Below are 23,296 nucleotides of genomic sequence, written 5' to 3'. Positions count from 1 at the left end.
TAACAATGGAGAAAGTAAAACAGAAGAACCAAAAGGCAGAGAAAGGCAACACAGAAAGAAGGCAATGAAAATCAGATAAAAGAGACTACAAAATGAAGCAAGAGAACTCTGTCACTTGGGCACAAACAACAACAATCCTGAAGATGGCAAGGAAGATACAGCCCTTATCAAACAAAACAGAATGAAAGTAACCTTTTGGGAGGTTGCTAAAATCTAGACGGTTGATGCTCGAAAAAATAAATCATCAATGCACCATGGATGCCATTTCCATCTTGATTTATATACAAATATGCATGTTTTCATATATTCTGCAACTAAGTTGGCATTCTAGATGTTATTTTGAGTCTATATATATATAATATACACTTTGTTACCAAGGATTTTTGGAAAATGACACTCCCACTTCATGCAACCTTGGGTTGCAACAACTCTGTACCACTCCCTAAGCCACACTTGTCTGGCAAATATATTATTATTTTTTATTGGAAGCCTCTCCTAGGCTTCAACGCTAGGTTATTTGACTCTCAAGAAGAGGTTAGAATATTATTTGATGACCAATTCTGAAAATTGCATATAATCGCTATCTCCAACAATTGATTTATTGCAGAAAAATGAATTTCTAGAATTGTTTGAGCTCTAAAATTGCATCTTTAAATCACAATTTAGTTTCAATACATAAGGAAAGCATTTCGGAATTTGCATTTGAAAGCTTTATTGATAAAATTCTGCATTTTTCATCCTAATCTGAACACACAATTTTGTTTCCAGAGTTGCATTTGAGCATTGTACTTTCATTTACTTTCTCAATTCCCTTACTTTATTTGCAAATCTGAAACAAAACTTCATTGCAAGACCATTAAACTTTTGGATCTAAAACAAGTCTAAAAACCTATCCCAAACTATCCTAAACAAGATTTGGAACTTGGTTTGGAACTGATACCTCCCCAGATGTATCTAGTCAGGACTTGCAGTAAGCCACCAAGTTTGAACAAGACACTTGTTCAAATTTCAAGTTCAGAATCCTTGCAAGACAATCTTGCCCCTTTCTTCTGGTTTTCTTCTCTATGCAACTTTCGTACCCCCCATTGGGGACATTGGCAACTAGGGCCAACTTCCACCTTAGGACAGCTCATATGATGGATATGATTATTGCATTGGATTTTTCTTTCGGAGAGGTACCATTTTGATATAAAGATCATCTCATTCTGACAAGCAGAAATGGAATTTTGAATATATTCTTCTCATGGACAAATTGACAAGGTCGGCCTCAGTCAAATGTAGGCTCATGAAGCCCAATGGATGTGTCTCTTCACCCTCAACGAATTGTATAAATATTAAATAAGAGTGACCCATCTCTCTTTTGGACACTCACTCATTTCATCATATCATCTTCTCTCTCCTCTCTTGATTGGTTCGTACACTTGGAGGCTCTCTCTTCTCTGCACGTGTGGAAGGTGTTGAAATTTCTAAGTCTAACACGTTAGAAATTCTTCCTACATTATCTGGTTTATTTCACCTACTTGTTTATTTCTTAACAAGTTATTTAACCATATAAATACGGAAAATAAACACAAATAAAGTCTCAACCCATATACAAATCATCAACTGAAATAATAGACAAACACACAAGGGATACCGTTATTTTTGGACAATCGTCCCCAGAAAGACCCAACTTGGGAAAACCGGTGCAACAGTTGTAAGGGTTTTATTATTAAGCAGCTTTCTTGAGTACAACTAGGGTGTCAAACTGGTTCACCCAACATAGATTTCTATCTGGCAGTAATACCTCTCTTCGGAAATAGATATTCAACAAGTCTCCCCCATGAAAATCCTTCCAGCACTTCTCCAAGGCTCTACGTCAGCCCTGCTAACCTTTGTGTAGCTCTGGAACCCCCTACATCAGCCCTCTGCCTCTCTGCGTCAACGCTCTAGACTCTGGCCCTCTGCGTCACCTAAGCAGGCCCTGCTAGCCTCTGTGCAGTCTCTCTAGCCCTCTGCGTGGCTCCTGCTAGCTCTACGTAACCTCCTCAATCACTGCGCTGGCCCTCTGGCACTATCTCTGCCTCTCTGCTATGCACTCACTGCCCCTCGTTGCAACTCAGATCACTTGTTCGAATTTTCTTAGAAACCCCGCTCCAGGAAATCGAACTGACTGATCAATCTTGGTGTATCTCCAACTGACTCTCAAGCCTCCTCTTATACTTTTCTTGTTGAGTCTTCAATGGCCGAGATTAAGTCCCTACTCAACGCCTAAGATTAGATTTGGCTTGATCCATGTCATTTAGAACATTCTCACCCAGTTTTATATTAATACCCATTAATATTTTAATTTTCCTAAGTTTAGACTTCGAAACTCCATTAAAAATATTAATTATTTTAATATCTCTCTAACCCGATGGAAATTCCCCAAACCATTTATGGGTCTTGGATATCTCATGTGTTTTGGCCTCTCCACCAATTTTCATGGCTAGAGCACATTCGATGCTACCCCAAATCAACACTCCCTCTTAGCGAGGAATGTGCTCTAGTAATGCTCCACCACTGAACATCGCACTAATCATTCATCATCCAGCACCGGTACCTGTGTTGATGCTTGACCTGCTGCCCAACATCCACTACACTGGTGCCTCTTATACTGCTACCCATGGCTCTACCACTACCACTGCTACATCTGTACTACAACTCCCTCTCAACATGCTGCATCATGCTGCCCATAGCACTACCATTGCTAACTGTTGCACTGCAACTCAGTTACCGAGAAGTAAGTAACTGATCTACCCAAATACTGACATCCTTGTCAGTCTGGAAGCCTCCGAATGCTGAAGCTACCTCTGTTGCTATATGGTGCTCTTTTTGTTGCCTCTGCGCTGCTGCAACCATCTATGTGCCTCTTGCACTGCGACAACCTCCACTGTGCATCTCGCACTGCTGCAACCTCCACTGTGCATCTCGCACAGAGGTGAAGTTCACTAAACTTCAATTTATGGTTGGAGTTCAGGAAGTTGTCACTAAGGGGGGATAGGCTCTAGTGCTTCCTTCCTTCTCCTATTGTGTCATATTTGTAAATCCTTCAATCCTATCCCAAGTTGTTCTTAAGGGGGGATGTTAGGATATTCCGACACATAGGAAATAGTTAAGTATAACTTGGTCTAGTATAGAGTTAGGTAAAGTGTGTTTCTTTACTATGTACATTTTGTAACTTACAATCCGACGGTCACGATATGTAGTGATCCGACGGTTCCTTCTCTCCTCGGTATTACCGACACTTGATTCGTGGCTTAACACCCGATTGGTCCATGATCTCTATTTAAAGAGCATGGAGGGTCATTTGTAGGTTAACTGTTTATGAGAGAAGCTTATGTAAAATTTCATTCTTTTATTAATAAATTGCCTGAAGTGGCCGCGTTGGCTTAGGCCGTGGACTGTTTCCCTCTTTGAGGGTTTTAACCACGTCAAAAGTACTGGTGTATTGATCTGTGATCTGTTTGTGAGCGGTATCCTTTGGTGTTCTGTCTGAGGAACTTACCCTGTAAATTCCTACACGTAGCCAGATATGATCCAAGAGTTTGGTTACCTCAAGGATCCTGCCCCCCATCTTCTGTAGTCCTCCTGACTACAACTCCATGTCTCCCCACCTCTTCTCTAGAGGTGCATGAGCACTCATGGCACAGTCGTCATCCGTCTCGACTTCTTTCTCCGCCTTAGCCAGAGCTGCCTTGAAGTCAAAAGCATCTCCTTTATTCTTCTTCCTGGGACACTGGGTTGCATAATGACCCAACTCCCCACAATGGAAGCACTTCACCTTGGAGATGTCCTTCTTCTTCTTCTTCCTCTTCCCCTGTTGTCCCGCAGATGACAGAGTTGCGTCCTCCTCCTCCTCTTTCTTGATTCGACCTCCTTTGCTACTACTTCCCGCCTTGGTCAGTTGTCTAATCTCTTCTTGGCAAAGAGCTGCCCACATCTCTTCCCATCCTAGAAGATCAGCTCTGCCCAAAATGCTTTGGACAAATGTCTCCCAATCCTCGGAGACTGCATCCAGGGCTGTCCTCACCATGAACTCCTGATTCGGCTTGGCCCCTATCGAAGTAAGTTAGTCCCGAATCTCTTGCAACTTGCTAAGGTATTGATCTATCTGCTCCCCCTTCTACATCTGATACGACCGCAGGCTAGAAAGGAAGAGATCCCAAGTGTGTTGAAATGACTTGAAAGCGACCTTTATTTATACTAAAACGTTAAGCACAAGTGGGGTTTATTTGGTTGTTGACCGACCTTAACGAATGGTCCCATAACACAAATAAATTCATATCTCTAGGAATACTTATCGGAATCGAGTGATCTTTAGATCAATCCTACACCTCTCAATGCGAGGGATCTAAGAAAAAAAATCAGCTTCCATTAATAAGATGACCCACATGGAATTTGGCCCTAGCTGCCAATTTTAACAAGACTTGATTAAAACACTATAAGATGTTGACGACAAAATCCACCGTAACTTTGGGGTGAGGCTGGAGGGAAAAACTTTGTCAATCATCTATGTTTAAAAACACAGATGAATCAGTGAGACGAAAAACCTCCTAGAATGAAAATCGTCATCAAAATAATAAGCTTACCTAGGTTGTTACATACATTTATGGTCTTACTAAGATCATTTACATCACAAACTGTAGAATGGGTTTATAACTCTGACAAACTGATGACTGATGACAGATGAATCCAGGATTATCTAAATGCTCGAACATGATGGAATCCCTTTGCGAAAAAAATGTACTGCACATTGCAGAGTGAAGCATTGATAAATACAAAGCAAGGTTTGTATCAAGAGGCTTCTCTCTGAAAGAAGGTATTGATTACAAAGAAACCTTTGATCCTACAACTAAATATACAACAATAAGATTGCTTGTTTCTTTGGCTGCTACTATGGGATGGAATATACATCAGATGGATGTTAAGATAGCTTTTCTGAATGGGACTATTGATGAAGAGGTTTACATTTAGCAGCCTCAAGGATTTGAATTTGAAATAAATCAGAGGGAGACTCATGTCTGCAGGCTAAAGAAAGCTATATATGGTTTAAAGCAAGCACCTAGAGCTTGGTATGTAAGAATGGATGCATCCCTGTTGAGACATGGTTCTACCAAGAGTTCTGCAGATCCTAACTTATACATCAAGGTGGTATAGGGTGAACCAGTCATCATACTCTTGTATGTGGATGATCTACTTGTTACAGGTGTAGAGCATCGAATTCAGGAATGTAAGAAGTGGTTAGCAGCCGAGTTTAATATGAATGATCTCAGGATTATGCATTACTACTTGGGACTAGAAGTTTGGCAAAAGCCAGGTGAAATATATCTTGGTCAAGGTAAATATGTGATCAAGATTCTTCAGAAATTTGGCATGATGGACAGCAAGCCTATGATGACTCCTATGATTACCAATCTAAAGAAGTTGAGGAGTTCATATTCTAGTCCGGCTGATCCTATTTCTTACAGACAATTGATTGGGTCCTTGATGTATATAGTAAATACAAGACCTGACATTTGTTTTGTGGTGAATGTCATTAGTCAGTTTCAGATGGAACCAAAATATGATCATTAGATAGCAGCGAAGCATATCCTAAGATAGTTGCATGGAACCATACATCACAACCTCATGTATACTAGTAATAAAATCCAACTCATGGGACATATAGATTCAGATTGAGGTGGCAGTGAGACAAATGGAAGAAGCACAAAAGGTGGATGATTCAGCCTCAAATCTTCCATGGTCTCATGGATGAGCAGAAAGCAGGATACAGTTGCTTTGAGTACTGTTGAAGTTGAGTATTTTGTTGCAAGTGAAGTATGTCGAGAAGTTGTTTGGCTCGAGAAGTTATTATCAGATTTGTTTGAAGGATTGCTTAGCCCTACATGTATACATTGTGACAATGAAAGTTGTATAAGATTGACAGAAGACTCGGTGTTCCATGCTAGGACAAAGCATATAGATAATAAGTACCACTACATCAAAAGCCTAGTACAAGATGGGGTCATGGAGCTGCATTATATACCTACTGATGAACAGATAGCAAATATTTTGACTAAAGCATTACCAAACAAGAAGCTTGAGTATTTGAGAGACAAGCTTGGTTTGGTAGACATCTCTTCCCTAATTGAGAGGGAGTGATGTTGGATAGTTCTTGTCTTTATGGGTCATGCACTAGACTAGGACTAACAATCGTAAGTCTTAGTGAAGGCCATAAATAAAGAATGGAGTCTGGAGGATTGAATAAGCATCTAAAATTGAAACTTCTTATGGATTATAGAATCCAAGAAAAAAGTTATTGATCGATACTCTTTGAGGATGAGGTAGGGCATCCAAGATAAGAGTAGTCGAAGAGGACCGATATTCTTTGAGGATTCAAGATTGGAAATCCAAGATAAGAATAGTCCTAAAAGGACATACCCGGTGAACATTCAGATGGGGTATGTGCCTTAGAGGTAGTGTGGTAGCTCACGTAAAGCCTCCCAGCATAATGCTCTCGAATGAAGATGAGCTTGTCTAGTTAAGGCCTTCAATGACAGTGTTGGTTATGATATAGATGCTTGATAAAGATGGTTTATCAATCCACTCTTCTTATGAGAATGCTTCAAGATTGAGATTCCTTGTACCATGTGATGGGATTATGAATACCTCCCTAGTTAAGAGAGAGTGTTGGAAATTGTAACTAGGTTCGGTCTTCATAATGACCTATTTGTAAACGTGACATTGTATATTTTGTATACAAAAAGAAAAAGAAAGAAAGAAGAGAAGATTTTATTTTATTTAAAACATGGGTTTCAAGCTCAAGTTCAGGTCAGAAGCATGTTCTTCATACTTTTAGGTCTTTCTAGGACAAAGAAGAAATTATGTCATGTACTATAGTCCCATTTGGATTCATTGTATTTTCAAGAAAAAACCATTTATTTCTCCAAGACCAAGTCAACCCCAGTCAAAAACAAGTCGACCTAAGGGAGGGTGATTCGACCCCTCAAGGAGGTTATAAATATGAGGAGGAGGTTATAAATATGAGGAGCTCGACCTCAATTGGCACACTCAGTGAACACAAGTCGGATCTACAATAGCGAAGGAGAAGAAGAGCTAGAAGGATGAAGAAAAGAAGGAAGAATCAAAGTTTCTTGGGATAATCTCTCTCTCTCTATCCAAACATTCGAAGTTATGGTTTCTGTACAGTTGCAGTTGCAGGAGGCTGAAATTTGCAAGGCAAAAATTCTGAAGACAAGTTGCGGGGCTAAAATTTGTTAAAAATATGCAACTGCGATCAAATTCCACTTTGGACAGCTCACCTAATAGAGATAATGATTGAATCGAATTCCTCTTTTCGAGAGGACCAAAATCGGCTTAATGATTGCTCCAATCGAATAAGGGAAAGTGTACTTATGAGGAAAAGCCCACATGTGCACATTTGATAAGGTCGGCCCTAAAGCAAAGTGGACCACCTTGAAAGGCTATAAATACAAGTGTCCTCTACCTCATTTAAACACAATGATGAGACACTCTTCTATCTTGTTTTTGGCTCGCACAAGTCTGAGGCTCGTTCGTGGAGGATCAGGTTCGCTCTAAGGTGAAATTGCAGGGTCTGAGGCTCGCATCTCTGATTTAGGGTTTTGGGCCCCAGTGGCAGGCACAGAACAGGAAGGGTTCAACTATAATCGCACACACATAAGCTCATCCATGCGACTAGAGCCTTCCAATCGCACGGACAACACTTCATCCATGTGACCGAGGGTTTAGGGTTTCCCCAGTCCAAATCTGACCCCAGTCGTTCACATGTCAGGGTTAAGGGAGCAACTGGCACAGTTATAGTCGCTCGCATGTCACCTCCTCCGTGCGACCAGGACCTTAAAGATGAAATCTCAGTCTTCCGAATATTTCGCTCAATGACCGCAGGGTTCGGCAGTTGACTACAGACGGTGACAGTTCAGTACGGACTTCAGAATCAAATTTCTGAGTAAACACATTGTTGGGTTCATTTCATGGACGTTCTAGTTATTTTGTTGGTTAGTTGCATAGATGAAGATATGGATCATTGTACTCTCTTTTGTTGAATCATTTGATGACAATCTAAGAAGAAGAATTTCCAAGGGTTTTCCCCATAGTGGGTTTTATCCTAGTCTCCGACCAATCCTGGTGTCTCTATGTGTGAATGTTTTTCTTCTATTGTTCATTTATGTTCCGCTACATTAATGATGATGATATTGTTCTTTCTACATAGTTGCATATGATGATGAATAATGATGTAAATTTGAATAATGTTATGATGTTATGGGGTGAACTTAATGTGTTAATGAAGAAATGCAATTATCAAAGCAAAGAACAATATAGCCCTATGAAAAATTAACATGGTATCTGAGGTGAGCTAAAGAAAAGTCATGGAGATCACACCCATGGAGACACCTTTGATGGAAGCACGAGAGGATGGTGGAGACCTAAAAGAATTCTAGGGTTTGAAGAAAACCTTAGGCGATTTGTTTATTAGGGTTTGATGGATATTATGAGGTTAGGGTTTGAGAGAAACCCTAGTTTATGGAAAAGATATGAGATATGAAATCTAGCATGGTCAATGTGAAGATTCTCAAGCACTTGTGACAAATTTGATGAAGCACTAGATGGGATAGTCTCTAATAGGCCTGGTTGTTGATAAAGTTGATTGAAATAGTGAAAGCATCAAGTGGACAATGGACAATGATGGCTCTTGAAGGATGGTTTAAGAGGAAGAGGATCACCTCTCATTGAAGATAAGTATCTCTTGACTTATGATGCTCCTCTATGTCTTTACTTTTGTTTGATCTTATATATATGATTAGTGTTTTGATCATTACTTATACTTCCTGCATGTGTATTTGAGTATATGGATGTTTCTAACCTCCTTAATGAGATGAGATGGGTAGATCCCTCTTGAGGATCATTTGAGATGCAGGAAAGAAAAGCTAGAGCTGGAAAAGGTAAAGAGGCATCTAAGATGACTAAGTGCTACAAGCTGCCTATGTCAAATAAAAGGGTGCACAGGTATTTGAATACTACAAGGTATGCATGGTATATTGTTTCAATGTTTTGGCAAGGTAAGTCCTAAGGTATGATGAGAATGTCACCTTCTCAAATGGTTCATGCATGCATATGAAAGTGATTTGAATTCATGATTCTTATGATAAAATGGTGCACTTAATGTCGAACATGTGAAAATTCGACTTACCCTAAATCCTTCTGCAGCAACTGATGTTATTTCTTCTATTCGTTAATTTAATTAAACAAATTATTTGTTGTGTGCTACGGAAAATATCGAAACAAATACAGTGTAGCCTTCACAAATAAAATATTGCGGAAGAAATAGAAATGTTGGAAGAATATATGCACACATACACAATTATTTTTGGACTAAGTCCCCGAAAAAACCCAACTCGGGAAAACCAGTGCCGCAGCTGAGAGTTTTAATATTATGCAGTGGTAAATCTGAGTACAAGACTATGGATGCTCATATCTAGCAATCCATACAGAGAAATGACTGACAATAAATCTAGTGAGAAAAATCTCACTCCCACAGGCAATCCGGCACTGACCTTGGCTCAAGTTGAGTTGCTCTCTGCTGCCTCTATGCAGTCACTGTGTCAGCCTACACAGTGTTGCGTCCCACAACTCAGAACTGCTTCCCCTCTCACTATTCGATCAGCTGTTGTCTGGAAGATGGATCCTCCTGGCCTCCAGACTCTCTCTCCGACTTTTGCCACTGAATAACTGCTTCTCCCCAGCAAAATACGGAATCCCCTTTGAAGCACTGCACTGCCTCTACGTGGCTTTGCCCTGCCTCTCTATGGCACAAACTGCCTCTCTGCAGTGCACTCACCGGAACTGGAAAAACTTCCTCCCGCCTTACTATCCCTTCCCCTCTCTCACTGCTTCAAGCTCACTAGTTCTCTTTCTCTGGCAACACAGCGCTGCTACTCTGAAAATCGATCTACCAGTGAAATCGAACTATTGGTGTGTATTTTCTCCAAGCCCCATCGAGTTTTTTCTTATAATCTCTCGTTGAGACATCAATGGCCACGATTGAAACTTAATCGATGGCTAAGATTAACTAGAACTCGATCCAAGTCTTTTTCTAGAAGATTCTCACCATGACTTAATTAATACCCTTTAATTAATCATATTCCCTAAGTTTAGACTTAGGAAATATTAAAAACTGATTAATTACTTTAATTAAGTTGTCTCTATGTGGAATTTCCAGAAACGATTTATGGGTTTTGGAGAATACATGTATTCCTCTCCACCAAATTTCTTGGCTAGAACACATCCGATGCTACAAAAACTAACACTCCCTCTTAGCGAGGAATGTGTTCTAGTGTTGCAACCCACTGAAGCAACACTTTGTCTCTACATCACCTCCTGTCACGTTGTTGATGTCTAGTTGTTGATGCCCATCATCTACTGCGCAACTCTGATATACATTGCATATGTGTTGTTGCTAGCCCTGCTGAACTACTACCAACGCTGCATCTACACTGCAACTCCCTCTCCATCTGATGTTGCTGCATCTACAACAACTACAACTGAAAAGCATCCAAAATATTGAATCAACTATGATCAGTATGATGCATCTGTCTCCCGAGTCTCTGACTGTTGCTAGTCTTTGCGCTGTCATTGAAGCCTCTACGTTGTTGCTAACTCTGCTTTGTGCCAACTGCATTGTTGCCCAATGTCTGACTGCTACTAGCCACTATATCTGTCACTCTGGCGTATGACTGCACCATCTGCCACTAATCCATCCTGCTGCTGAAATATTGTGGGCTCCTATAGAAAGGTTCTAATTCAAGAGGTGGACCTCCTCAAGAATCTTGCCCATCCTGTAGCTCTCTGGGGCTACAAAACCAAATCACCCCACCTCACTCCTGGAGGTATATCTGTGATCATGGCAAACTCTTCCTCCAGTCTGGAGGACATCCTGTCGATCTCTGCATGAGCTGCTACCTAGTCCTACTTCCCCTCCTTGTCCTTCTTCCTGAGAGGACATTGAGTGTTGTAGTGGCCAAGCTCACCATATCTAAAGCATTTGACCTTGGAAAGGTCCTTCCTCCTCCTGCGTTGATCTTGTTGCCCCTTTGATGCGAGGACCACATTCTCCTCTTCCTTCACTTGCTTCGCCCCACTATTGTTGTTGCCACTAATGGTGCTCTTCACCAAATCTCACCTCATCTCCTCCTGTTGCAAATCAACCCACATTCGATCCCACTCTGGCAACTTGTCTCTACCCAGAATAATCTGGACGAAGACCTGCCAGCCTTCGGAAACATTGTTTAGAGCTAATCGCACCAATTTTGTGGGCTTGGGCGTTGACCCTACTGCAAACAACTTGTCCCAGACATCCTGAATCCTAGTAAGGAAGGGGTCTATGTGCTCCCCTTTCTGCATCCTTGTTCCTCAGCTTCTCCTCAAGATACATCTTCCGCTACTCGGAAGATCCCCGGTATAGTGTAGCAAGAGCTTCCCACATCTGCTTGACAGTATCTTTGCCAACGATGTGAGACACCATGTGATCTCGAACCCCAACGAGAATCAGCCTCTTTGCTTTCACCATCTCCTTTGTGTAGGTTTTCAGCTAATCTGCATCCGCGGGTACAACTACCATGCTATCGATGTAGGCTTTGAGATCGTATTCATCTAGAAGACAGGAAATTATTGTCGTCCAGACCACATAGTTGGAGGCTCTGTCCAACCGATCTTGATCTTTCAGCCTTGTTGATTCCATCTCAACAAAAGGTCGAACTCCTCTTCTCCTCTACACAGCTGCTGACTGGCTCTACGCACTCCCTACTGGAGTGGGAAAATCTGCTCACAACTATTGTTGCTCTGCAGTGAAAAATCAAACTTCTGGACTAGAAGTTCTTTGAGGAAAGAATTCCCTCAGTGTGTGCTCTTCCTCCCTCCTGACGTTATTTTGCACTAACAAACTGCTGTAAAATAACTGCGTCTCGGCAGAAGATCTACTCTTCCAGGAAAATACTGCTTCTCCCTTTGCCTCTGGTAATCTTTGATCTGGAAATTTATTCTCTGTCGACTCTCTCAGAGAAATAAACTTTTCCTCAAAAATTGACCCTCCTAGCCAAAGGGACTACGCTGCCTCTAAGGGTTTCAAACTGCTTCTTACGCAGAGCTACGAAATTCCTCTTCCCTTCTGCTATTGAGCTCTTCGGCTTATAATCTGTACTCTGATACCATCTGAAAATTCGGCTTACCTCGAATCCTACTGCAACAACTGATGTTATTTCTTTTATTTGTTAATTTAATTAGACAAATTATTTGTTGTGTGCTACGGCAAATATCGAAATAAATACACTGCAACCTTCACATATAAAATACTATGGAAGAAATAGAAATGCTAGAAGAATAGATGCACACACACAAATACATAGTTATTTTTGGACTAAGTCCCCGGAAAAACCCAACTCGGGAAAACCGGTGCAGCAGCTGAGAGTTTTAATATTATGCAGTAATAAATCTGAGTACAAGACTATGGATGTTCAAATCTAGCAATCCATACAGAGAAATGACTGACAATAAATCTAGTGAGAAAAATCTCACTCCCACAGGCAATCTGACACTGACCTTGGCTCAAGTTGAGTTGCTCTCTGCTACTTCTGCGCAGTCACCGTGTCAGCCTACACAACATTGTGTCCCACAACTCAGAACTGCTTCCCCTCTTGCTATCTAATCAGCGGTTGTCTGGAAGATGGATCCTCTTGGCTTTCGGACTCTCTCTTCGGCTTATGCCACTGAATCATTGCTTCTCCCTAGCAAAATACAGAATCCCCTCTAAAGCACTATGTTCCCTATGCGTTGCCTCTCTGTGGCACTTACTGCCTCTCTGCAGTGCACTCACCAGAACTGGAAAAAATTCCTTCGGCCTTACTATCCCTGCCCCTCTCTCACTACTTTGAGCTCACTAGCTCTCTCTCTCGCAACTCAGCGCTACTACTCTGGAAATCGATCTGCCAGTGAAATCAAACTGTTGGTGTGTATTTTCTCCAAGCCCCATCGAGTTTCTTCTTATAATCTCTCGTTGAGACAACAAAAGCCACAATTAAAACTTAATTGATGGCTAAAATTAACTAGAACTTGACCCAAGTCTTTTTCTAGAAGATTCTCACCATGACTTAATTAATACCCTTTAATTAATCATATTTCCTAAGTTTTGACTTAGGGAATATTAATAATTAATTAATTATTTTAATTAAGTCGTCTCTAGGTGGAATTTCCAAAAACGATTTTTGGGTTCTAGAGAATACATGTATTCTAGCCTCTCCACCAAATTTTGCAGCTAGAACACATCTGATGCTACAAAAACTAACAAAACAAGTATCTTACAAAATGAACTTTTTGATTCTATGAGGCTACTTAATATTGATCTTTGATATATTGGTATACTTTATCGTCTATCATTTTTGATATCTTGATTCCATAAAAGACTAGCACCTTGATTCTAGTAGATGGTAACTTGGTACTATTGATATTGAAATGAATGGCAGCCACGATAATAGAAGTGTAACAATGAGATTCATAATTAGGATCTTTTGTTGGCCATGGTTATGTTTTGATGTGCTTAGTAATTATGGCATATGGTAAATTTGAATGCCTTGACTTGATGGATTGAGTTACGTGACAAAGAAGTAATGCATGTGACCATGATTCTTGAAGTATGTTCCTATTAGCTATTTGACGCTAACCCTTGATGAAAGATTGATGTCATGATGTAATGGTGAACTAATGCTAACATATATAACCATGATGAATATGTAGATATAGTCTAACTTTATGTTCTAACAGATATGTTGATGCTTGACAATGTTATAGACAGGTTGATGGCATGAATGAAGACGACTGAAGTGGATTCCCATTTAGAGGGAGAACCTCTCCATAAGATCCCTTCTCCTATTACCATTATATACTCTTTATTGATAAAACATGATTTATGGGCATGAATAAGACAAACATCTGACATTGTTGATCTGCAGCAAAGTTCAAATCTAAGGAGAGAGGGTTTTCCCTTGATCTAAGCCTTAGTCGCATGGAAGAAGGCTCACAGGTGCAACTATAGCCTTTCATCCACATGGAAGTAAGGTCAAGGGTGCGATTGTAGTCTCCCAACCACTTGCAGGGAAGACCTATGGGTGCGACTATGCCTACAAGACACAAAAATGAAGTTTTGAGCATGAAATCAGAAGTACAACTGAAGGATGACAAGCCTACATATGTGGAACAAACAACAGAAATATATGTGAGCATAAAAGTTTAAATGTTTGCTCTAATATGAATATATATACTGAACTTGTGTTTGCAAGGGACCAAGACATGCATACAGATATGTCATTATGTTTAAAGTTTGTGCTACAAGAGTTTGACATGATTTGGTTGATTGATATAGATGCGGAGTGTTTGGAGGTTTGACATAATGTTTGATAATGACTTAGAACTTTGACTTCATGTTGAGATATGTTCTCAACTATAGATCTCACTATATTGAGATTTTACCTAATGACTAATGATTTGACTTGACGATTAATGATTTGCATTGATAACAATGCTATATGGGCATAGTGACCTTCAATGACTAATATTGGTATTCGATAATGGTTTTGTATTGGCCTCCTCATTCTTAGCACACTGGTTGAAGTATTGACAGTTGCGTTCAGTATGAAGTAGTCTCTCAATGAATGGATGGAACCTGCATAACTTGTTCTTGGTGTATGCATTTGCATCTAGAGACTTATATTATGAGCGTACTGTTTGGAAATGACTACTTGTTGACATAGATAAACTCATAACTTGACGTTTGGATGAAGTTAGGGTTGATATTGCGTATGACAACTTGTTGGCACGATAATAGATGAAGTCATGACATGATGAGAGCCCTACCTATCACCTAGTCTAAAGAATCTGATATTGTGATATTATGATGATCTTGATATTGGTTCTGATCTGGGATCTAAACTTTGATAAGATGACTTAGTTGATTTGATTATACAATATTGAGCATAAGTGTTATGGTTGCAGAGAGCATTGTATGAAGCAAGCTCCCCAATCCAGATATGTTCGCATTGACAGTTATCTGGTGAAGCCAATGTAGGAATTTTCAGGGTAAGTTTCTCAGACAGAACACCAAAGGACACCACTCACAAACAGATCACAGATCAATACACCAGCATTCTTGACGTGGTTAAAACCCTCAAAGAGGGAAACAGTCCATGGCCTGAGCCAATGCGACCACTTCAGGCAAATTATTAATAAAAGAATGAAAATTTACATAAGCTTCTCTCATGAACAGTTACACTACAAATAACCCTCCATGCTCTTTAAATAGAGATCATGGACCAATTGGGTGTTAAGCCACAGATCAAGTGTCGGTAATACCGAGGAGAGAATGAACCATCGGATCACTACATATCGTGATTGTCGGATTGTAAGTTACAAAAGTACATAGTAAAGAAACACACTTTACCTAACTCTACACTAGACCAAGTTATACTTAACTATTTCCTATGTCTCGGAATATCCTAACATCCCCCCTTAAGAACAACTTGGGATAGGATTGAAAGATGTTCAAATATGACACAATGAGAAGGAAGAAGGCATTAGAGCCTACCCACCTTAGTGACAACTTCCTGAACTCCAACCATAAATCGAAGCTTAGTAAACTTCGCCTCAGTGAGAGCCTTTGTAAAGATGTTTGCAACTTGATCATCTATTGAACAATATTGCACTTCAAGAATATGGTCACGAAAGAGCTTTCTAATGAAGTACATGTGCAGTTCAATGTGTTTGCTGCGCTGATGTTGGACTGGATCTTTGCATAGTTGAATGGCACTTTGATTATCACACCAAAGTGTAGTCGGATGCTGCTGCTAAAAGCCAAACTCTAACAGGATCTGACGAAGCCACAAGGCTTCCTTACTAGCTTCTACGACAACACGATACTCTGCTTCTGCTGAAGAAAGAGAAATGGCACTTTGTTTCTTGCAAGCCCATGTAATGGGTCCTGAACCAAGAGTGAACACATAACCTGCAGTAGACTTCCGATCATCAGGGTCACCAACCCAATCGAAATCAGTGAAACCAACCAATAGAGGAGATGCTTCTGCACTATAATGAATCCCAAACTGAACTGTACCTCGAACATAACGAAGTATTCTTTTAGCTGCTTTCCGATGACTTTCATGTGGGTTTTGCATAAACCGAGCAATAAGGCCAAGACGAGTATGGGTCATATACAAAAGTTTTCCTACAAGTTGATAGTATAAGGTAGCATCAACTTCAGGGGAAGTACAAGTGACTGAAAGTTTGGCTCCAGACTGAAAGGGAGACGGGGCTAGCTTACAGTCTTCCATGTGAAAATGGCATAGAAGATCACAGCCATACTTGGAATGGGAAAGGGAAATACCTTCCTTGGATTGCAAGACTTGAAGACCAAGAAAATAATGCAAGTGTCCTAATTTTGTCATTTCAAACTTCTTTTAAGGCTGGACTTCACATGCTTTATAAGGTTGCGATCACTACCAGTAAGGATAAGATCATCAACATAAAGAACAAGAATGATAAGAGACTTGCCCACTTAATTGGTGTAGACAGTATTGTCAGAATGACACCTAGAAAAGCCAGTTTCTAAAAGAAAGCTATCCATTTTGGCATACCAAGCCCGAGGGGCTTGCTTGAGACCATAAAGGGATTTCTTAAGCCGGCATACAAGGCTGGAGTCTGTTTGTATAAAGCCAATAGGTTGTTCCATATAGATTTCTTCATGCAAGTCCCCATGCAAGAAGGCAGATTTAACATCCATCTGATGGACATCCCATTTGAAAGAGGCAGTAAGGGAAAGAACAAGGCGGATAGAGTTCATTTTGGCAACAAGGGAGAAGGTTTCAGTATAGTCAATGCCTTCAACTTGTGAAAAACCCTTAGCAACAAGACAAACTTTATGTTTATCAACTTTTCCATTTGGTCCATACTTGGTTCTGTAAACCCATTTGCATCTAACAAGTTTTCATCCCTTTGGAAGAGGAACAAGATCCCATGTATCATTTGCCAATAATGAACAATATTCTTCATTCATAGCTGCGTCCCAATCTGGATGGCCTGAAGCTTCTGCAAAGGTGCCAGGATCATAATTCGTTGAAGCTTGAGCCAGTAAAGAAGAGGCTCTATCGAACTGAGAACGTGTACGTCACTGATCTGTAGGATCACCGGCAAGAGCACCTGCTGCATCCCGAGTAGCACGGACCCATTTTGGAAGCTAAGGAGCTGAAGGAGGATCCTGAGAAGGTGGAGGAGGATTGTCATCGTCGCTATCATCGTCTGAAGAAGAAATTTTTTCAGAAGTAGAAGGGATAGAGAGAGGTGGCACATCCGCCGAGCTAGGCTCGTAGGCCAATACATTTTCAGCAAACTTTACATCTCTTCTAATGATAACATTTTTGGACTTAAGTGGAATAAGTCTATATCTTTTGACATCTTCAAAATATCCAACAAAAATACATTTTTCACTCTTAGGTTCTAAAGCTTTATGTTTCTCAACTGGAATATGGGCCCATGCTTCACTTCCAAAAACACGAAAGTGACTTACATCTGGTTTAATCGAGCTCCATGCTTCTTCTGGAGTGATATTCTTTAAAACCTTAGTAGGAGTGCGATTTACTATGTAATTTGCACAGTTAATTGCTTCTGCCCAAAAATTAGGACTAAATCCTTTTAAATTGAAACATACAATTAGCCATTTCCTTTAAGGTGCGATTCTTCCTTTCAACTACACCATTTTGTTGTGGAGTATATGGAACAGTATGTTCCATTTGAATTCAATTCTCAGTGCAAAAGTTGATGAATTTGTTGTTAACATATTCTCCGCCATTATCAGATCTTAGCTTAAGAATTTGATGTCCAGATTGTTTTTCAACAAAGGCCTTAAAGGCCAAGAACATGTTAAATACTTCACTCTTGAGTTTTAAGAAGTATACCCAAGTGCGTCTGGAGAAATCATCAATGAAAGTTAAGAAATACTTGTAGCCAGAGAATGAATCAACTGGAAGTGGACCACATAAATCACTATGCACAAGTTGTAAAGGCGCTGAGGCGTGCCAAGAGGCACGTTTTTCAAAACTATCCCGATGATGTTTTCCACATCCAGAACAAACACCGTCTCTGCAAGATACCATTGGAAGACCTGTCACCATATTTTCTTTCCATAGATTCTGAAGGGAGCGATAGTTTAAGTGACCAAATCACTCATGCCAAAGTTTGTTCACTTCATCATTATGAGCAACAAATACCGAGGGAAGATTTGATGACCCAAAGTTGTTAAACTTATACAACCTTGTAAACTCATCAGCAATGCCAGTAGCTAAAATCTGTCTAGGATCTCTTAGGTCCTTAATTACAACATCGTGAGGTGAAAATTCAACAATTTTACCTTCACCTGAATGAGTTATCTGATATACAGATAGAAGGTTGCAGGATAAGGTTGGAACACATAATACATTATTAAATTGACCATTGTCTAGATGAACAGTTCCAGTCCCTACAACACTAAGAGATCTATCATCACCAACATATATATTTTTGGTGTTACAATCATTTAAAGAAGAAAACATGGTTTTGTTTTTGGCCATGTGATAAGAAGCTCTAGAATCAATGAGCCACTCATGAGAATGAGAAGAAGAAGATACATTTAGTGCATAACCAGACCGAGATGTTTGACAACCACATGCAGAAAGTGTTATTCCTGAAGATGAAGTTGAAGTTGAAGAGTGCTCCAAATGGATGTTATGCTTCTTCATTGTTGCTTCCAAGGCTTCCATCTTCTTAAAGCATTTGGATTCTAAGTGGCCATCTCGATTACAAAAGTGGCAATGTCTATCAGTCTTCTTCCCTTTGTTTTTATTTGCCTTATCATTTTGTTGAAATGATTTTTCATTTTGAGACTGAAATTGCTTAGGACCCTTGTTTGGTTTAGGACCATTCTTTTTAGGATACTGCTTCTTAGGATTCTTTGAATTTGGTTGTTGCTAGGCGGCTAAGGCTTTCTTAGAAGAGTTTCCAAGATTAAGAAGACCAAGATATAAGAGCTTTTCTTGTTCTCTTATTAAAGAATCACAAAAGGCATCAAAAGAGAGGGACTTGTAGTCTTGTCCTTGAGAAATAAGGGCTTCTCTAGTAGAATGGAAGGTGGAAACAAAAACTGAGTAGGTTGGTCCCAACTTAGTAAGAATGGAATAGATAAGGTTACTATCTTCTTTCTTAACCTTAACACCTTCCAAGAGAAGTCTAAGGGTCTTGAACTTGGACAAAAAATCTTCAATGGAAGAAAAATTATTGGGGTCCAATGTAAGCAACTCATTTTCGAGTTGATGGGCTCTAATTTCATTTTTAATTCCAAAAACTTTAGTGAGTTGTTTCATTGCTTCATTAGGAGTATCAAGTTCTGCGATATGGAATCTAAGGTCTGGAGAAATAGACACCCCTATCAACCCACGTGCTTGATCTTGCCTATTTAAAATTTGGTTGCCTTATCTTCATCTTGAGGTTTGGTTTCTTGGCCTGAGGCTATTCTGTAAAGACCTTTACTTCTAAGTAAATCCACAATGTAGGACCACCATTGGAAATAGTTGGTGTTGTCAAGAATAACTTGGCATGGACTTTCCATTTTAACAAAAACTGAAGCTGTAGATGTTGAAACTAAGTGTTTCAATGGAAAGATCTCGAAAAATTAGGTTGATTCAAAAAAAAGCGACTTCCGAATGAAGAAGTTATGGCTTTTTGAAGAAAAGTTGTTGAAGATGCCAACGGAGTGCGTGAATGTGTAGAAATGAATGATAATGTTATATTTAAACCCCCCACACCCCCCCCCCTTCCAAACATAAATCTAATTAGCTCACTTTTATAAAAAAATATGTGACTCACTTTTATAAATACGTGAAAGTCACTTTTACAATGGTACTTTATGAGCTACCCACTAAATTGTAACTTAAATAAAAGATAAAGAGACTTTAAAACTATAAGTGACTCACTTTTTAGAATGGGTGAGAACACTTTTACATAAAGTAACTTTAAAACATAAGCTACATGTGTTTTTTGAAAAAGTAACTCAACAAAGAGAAAGACTTGAACCCAAGACCTCTATTCTCATAAAGTAACTTTGGACCAAGTGAGCTAGTTTAAAAGGTTAGTAATTTTTGGAAAAGAGGAAGGCGTTTTTTTTTTTTAGTCATCGAAGCTTTGGGGTGCTTGCTTACTTAAGAAAGCTCTTTTTTTGCCTACAAAACAAAAACCACAAAACTCAACACGGACATACAAAAAAAAACAAACCTTATGGTTTGAAGTTAGCTTTACCCGAAAACTAAAAATTTTCTTCAATGTTTCTGATTTTCCGAGATCACACTAAGGCACGGCCGAAAAGAGCATACGCATGAGGAAAATCCTTCCATTTTGTTTCTGATTTTCCCAGATCGCACAGAGTCGCGGGCAAAGAGAATACGCAGAAATGAAAGGTATAGATCCGGTAATAAAAAAACAAAGAGATAAATAAACCAAAATAAACAGAGATAAAATAACTAAAAACTGCAAATAAACATTGTATACCTCAAGATCTTAAAAATGACGTAGCTAGGGTTACCGGAAACCTTTTCACTTCAAACGAAAGGGGTTCCTCAATGGAACATATGCTCCTAACACAATAGAGCAGTCCTCTCGGCTTGAAAGCAGTCAAAAACAATAGATCTAGGAAACAACAGTGAGATGCAATTCTACCGGCTTCAGATTTGGATCAGCAATGGATGCGGCCCTCAAATAGCTCTGATACCATGTAGGAATTTACAGGGTAAGTTCCTCAGACATAACACCAAAGGACACCGCTCACAAACATATCACAGATCAATACACCAGTGTTCTTGATGTGGTTAAAAGAAACAGTCCACGACCTGAGCTAACGCGGCCACTTCAGGCAATTTATTAATAAAAGAATGAAAATTTACATAAGATTCTCTCATGAACAGTTACGCTACAAATGACCCTCATGCTCTTTAAATAGAGATCATGGACCAATCGGGTGTTAAGCCATGGATCACCGAGGAGAGAATGAACTGTCGGATCACTACATATCGTGACCGTCGGATTGTAAGTTACAAAAGTACATAGTAAAGAAACACACTTTACCTAACTCTACACTAGACCAAGTTATACTTAACTATTTCCTGTGTCGGAATATCCTAACAGCCAAGAAGAAGATGTTTTGATCCAAATCTCTACTTCAGAAGTGTTCCAAGGTATGACTTTGATTTTGAATTTAGTTTTTATATACTAATGGTCTACTCTTGACAGGAAATGAGCCAATGATGATCAAAGTAAGAAGGAGAGGGCTTCTAAAGCTCGAAATACTGAATCATAGCATGATGTATTGATTTCTGAAGTTAGGAAAAGAAAATCGATATTGCAAAGCTATTGAAGAAGTATTGGAAAGTGGAAATGCAAATCCTTGGACACTGATTGAATTTCAAGAAGTTGTGAAGAGATATTGTTGAACTTGACTTGGCAACCGACAATTGATTGAAGCATTGATGTTCCGTTTTGAACATCCATCCGTATATATACATGATGTGCATAGAACCTGAGTTGATTCATGATTGAGCCGCTTCATTCACATTGAGTTGTTGCCTAACATCCTTAAAATTACTTGCATGGGACGATCCTCCTGTGATATGTGACTACTTGAGTGTATTGATGATGATTAGGATCGTTATTGATGAGATGAACACATTTGGATGTTGCCTTAGTATGAGATCTACCATGATATCTTGGATGAGAGGTCCATAGCACAACCGAGGTTGAGTACGATGTTGCTAGCATGACTAGCCATGTGGCAGGATGAAGAAGCTCCTTGGAGAGTCGTCTGAGCAGGATCTGGATATGATATGGATACATTATGATGATGACAAAAGTGGGAACTGATTGACAGAAAATCCCGCATATAGCTGGGACTGAGATACCTTCATATATTGAGTCGGTGTTGTTGTACGAAACAAGCTCAAACTTGTCATTAGCGCCTCCTTGAGAGGGAGGACGAATATGGTATCCTTTTAGTGATATATATGATTATTTATGTTCTAATATGATATTTGATTTGATGTCCTGCATGAATAGGAGATTGCTGCTATTGCTACATGATGATCAAGCTGATACCAGATATGAGTATGATGAGAGCATCGTTGATTGAGGACATTGAGCCAGCTCTTCCCCCCTGTCTGAGCTCCCAAGGTGAGGAATTGAGATAGAGGGCTCCTGGGGTTGAGGGAACTCTGGACAATAGGGTATCACCCCTATCTGTTACCCATATGGTTGGAGTAGTAGCTCACCCTATCTTGGTCTTTGCAGAGTATACCTCAATTGGCATCATACCCACAAGCAGGGCTTCTTGTGATTGTCCCTCCCCGTCTGGCCAATGGGTTGAGAAGGCTTGGAGGCGTGTGATCCTTACCTCTTGGTAAGTTGGGTATCTCGTCCAAGCTCGAATTATGATTCAAGTGTGCTACCACATGACTATTGAGGGTAATTGTTGGGAAGATCAATAGTCAATAGGATGGGTTGAATAGTAGCTCCCATATATCACCTATTGCTTGATATGGGGTCGTAGTAGTAGCTCCCCCATGAGATTCTAGGTTGAGTAGTAGCTCCCCGATGTGGTTCCAGGTTGAGATGTGCTCCTTGATGATATGCTCTCCGATGATGATGCGGGTCGTAGATCTGACTCCCCGCCGATATTTCTGGGTAGTAACCCATTAACAGAGATTCCGAGTAGTAGCCCAATGAATAGAGGGTGGTAGCTTAAGCTCCCCTCCGATGACAAATTCTTCTTCTAGATTCGAGAATATTCAACATATGAGCAAGGACAATCAAGAGATAAGCAGGAATGAGCAAGAGATGAATTGAGATGATTAGTGATGATACAAGATGATGAGATACTTGAGATTGGATATGATTTGATGACAGGATACACATGACATGATGTAGGTGGAATTCTCCCTAGTTGAGAGGGAGTGTTAAAAATATGCAACTGTGGTCAAATTCCACTTTGGACAGCTCACCTGATAGAGATAATGATTGCATAGATTCCTCTTTTCGAGAGGACCAAAATCAACCTAAAGATCACTCAAATCGGATAAGGGAAAGTGTACTTATGAAGAAAAGCCCACATGTGCACATTTGATAAGGTCGGCCCTAAAGCAAAGTGGAC

At 39.9% G+C, this 23,296-nt stretch overlaps 1 protein-coding gene across 3 annotated transcripts in view; it reads right to left on the bottom strand.

Annotated features, from left to right (window-relative positions):
- The window catches only part of LOC149217027 (TOM1-like protein 4), a 273,886-nt gene that overhangs the window by 212,452 nt on the left and 38,138 nt on the right, over positions 1-23,296 (bottom strand). The gene's annotated exons all lie outside the window — the stretch shown is intronic.

Source organism: Pinus tabuliformis, chromosome 1_1 (assembly GCF_031772625.1).
Source record: "Pinus tabuliformis cultivar Carrire ecotype Pingquan chromosome 1_1, CPIR1, whole genome shotgun sequence".
In the NCBI taxonomy this organism is placed as follows: Eukaryota; Viridiplantae; Streptophyta; class Pinopsida; order Pinales; family Pinaceae; genus Pinus; species Pinus tabuliformis.
Note: the sequence above shows the minus strand (reverse complement) of the source record. Positions and strands in the feature narration are given on the sequence as shown.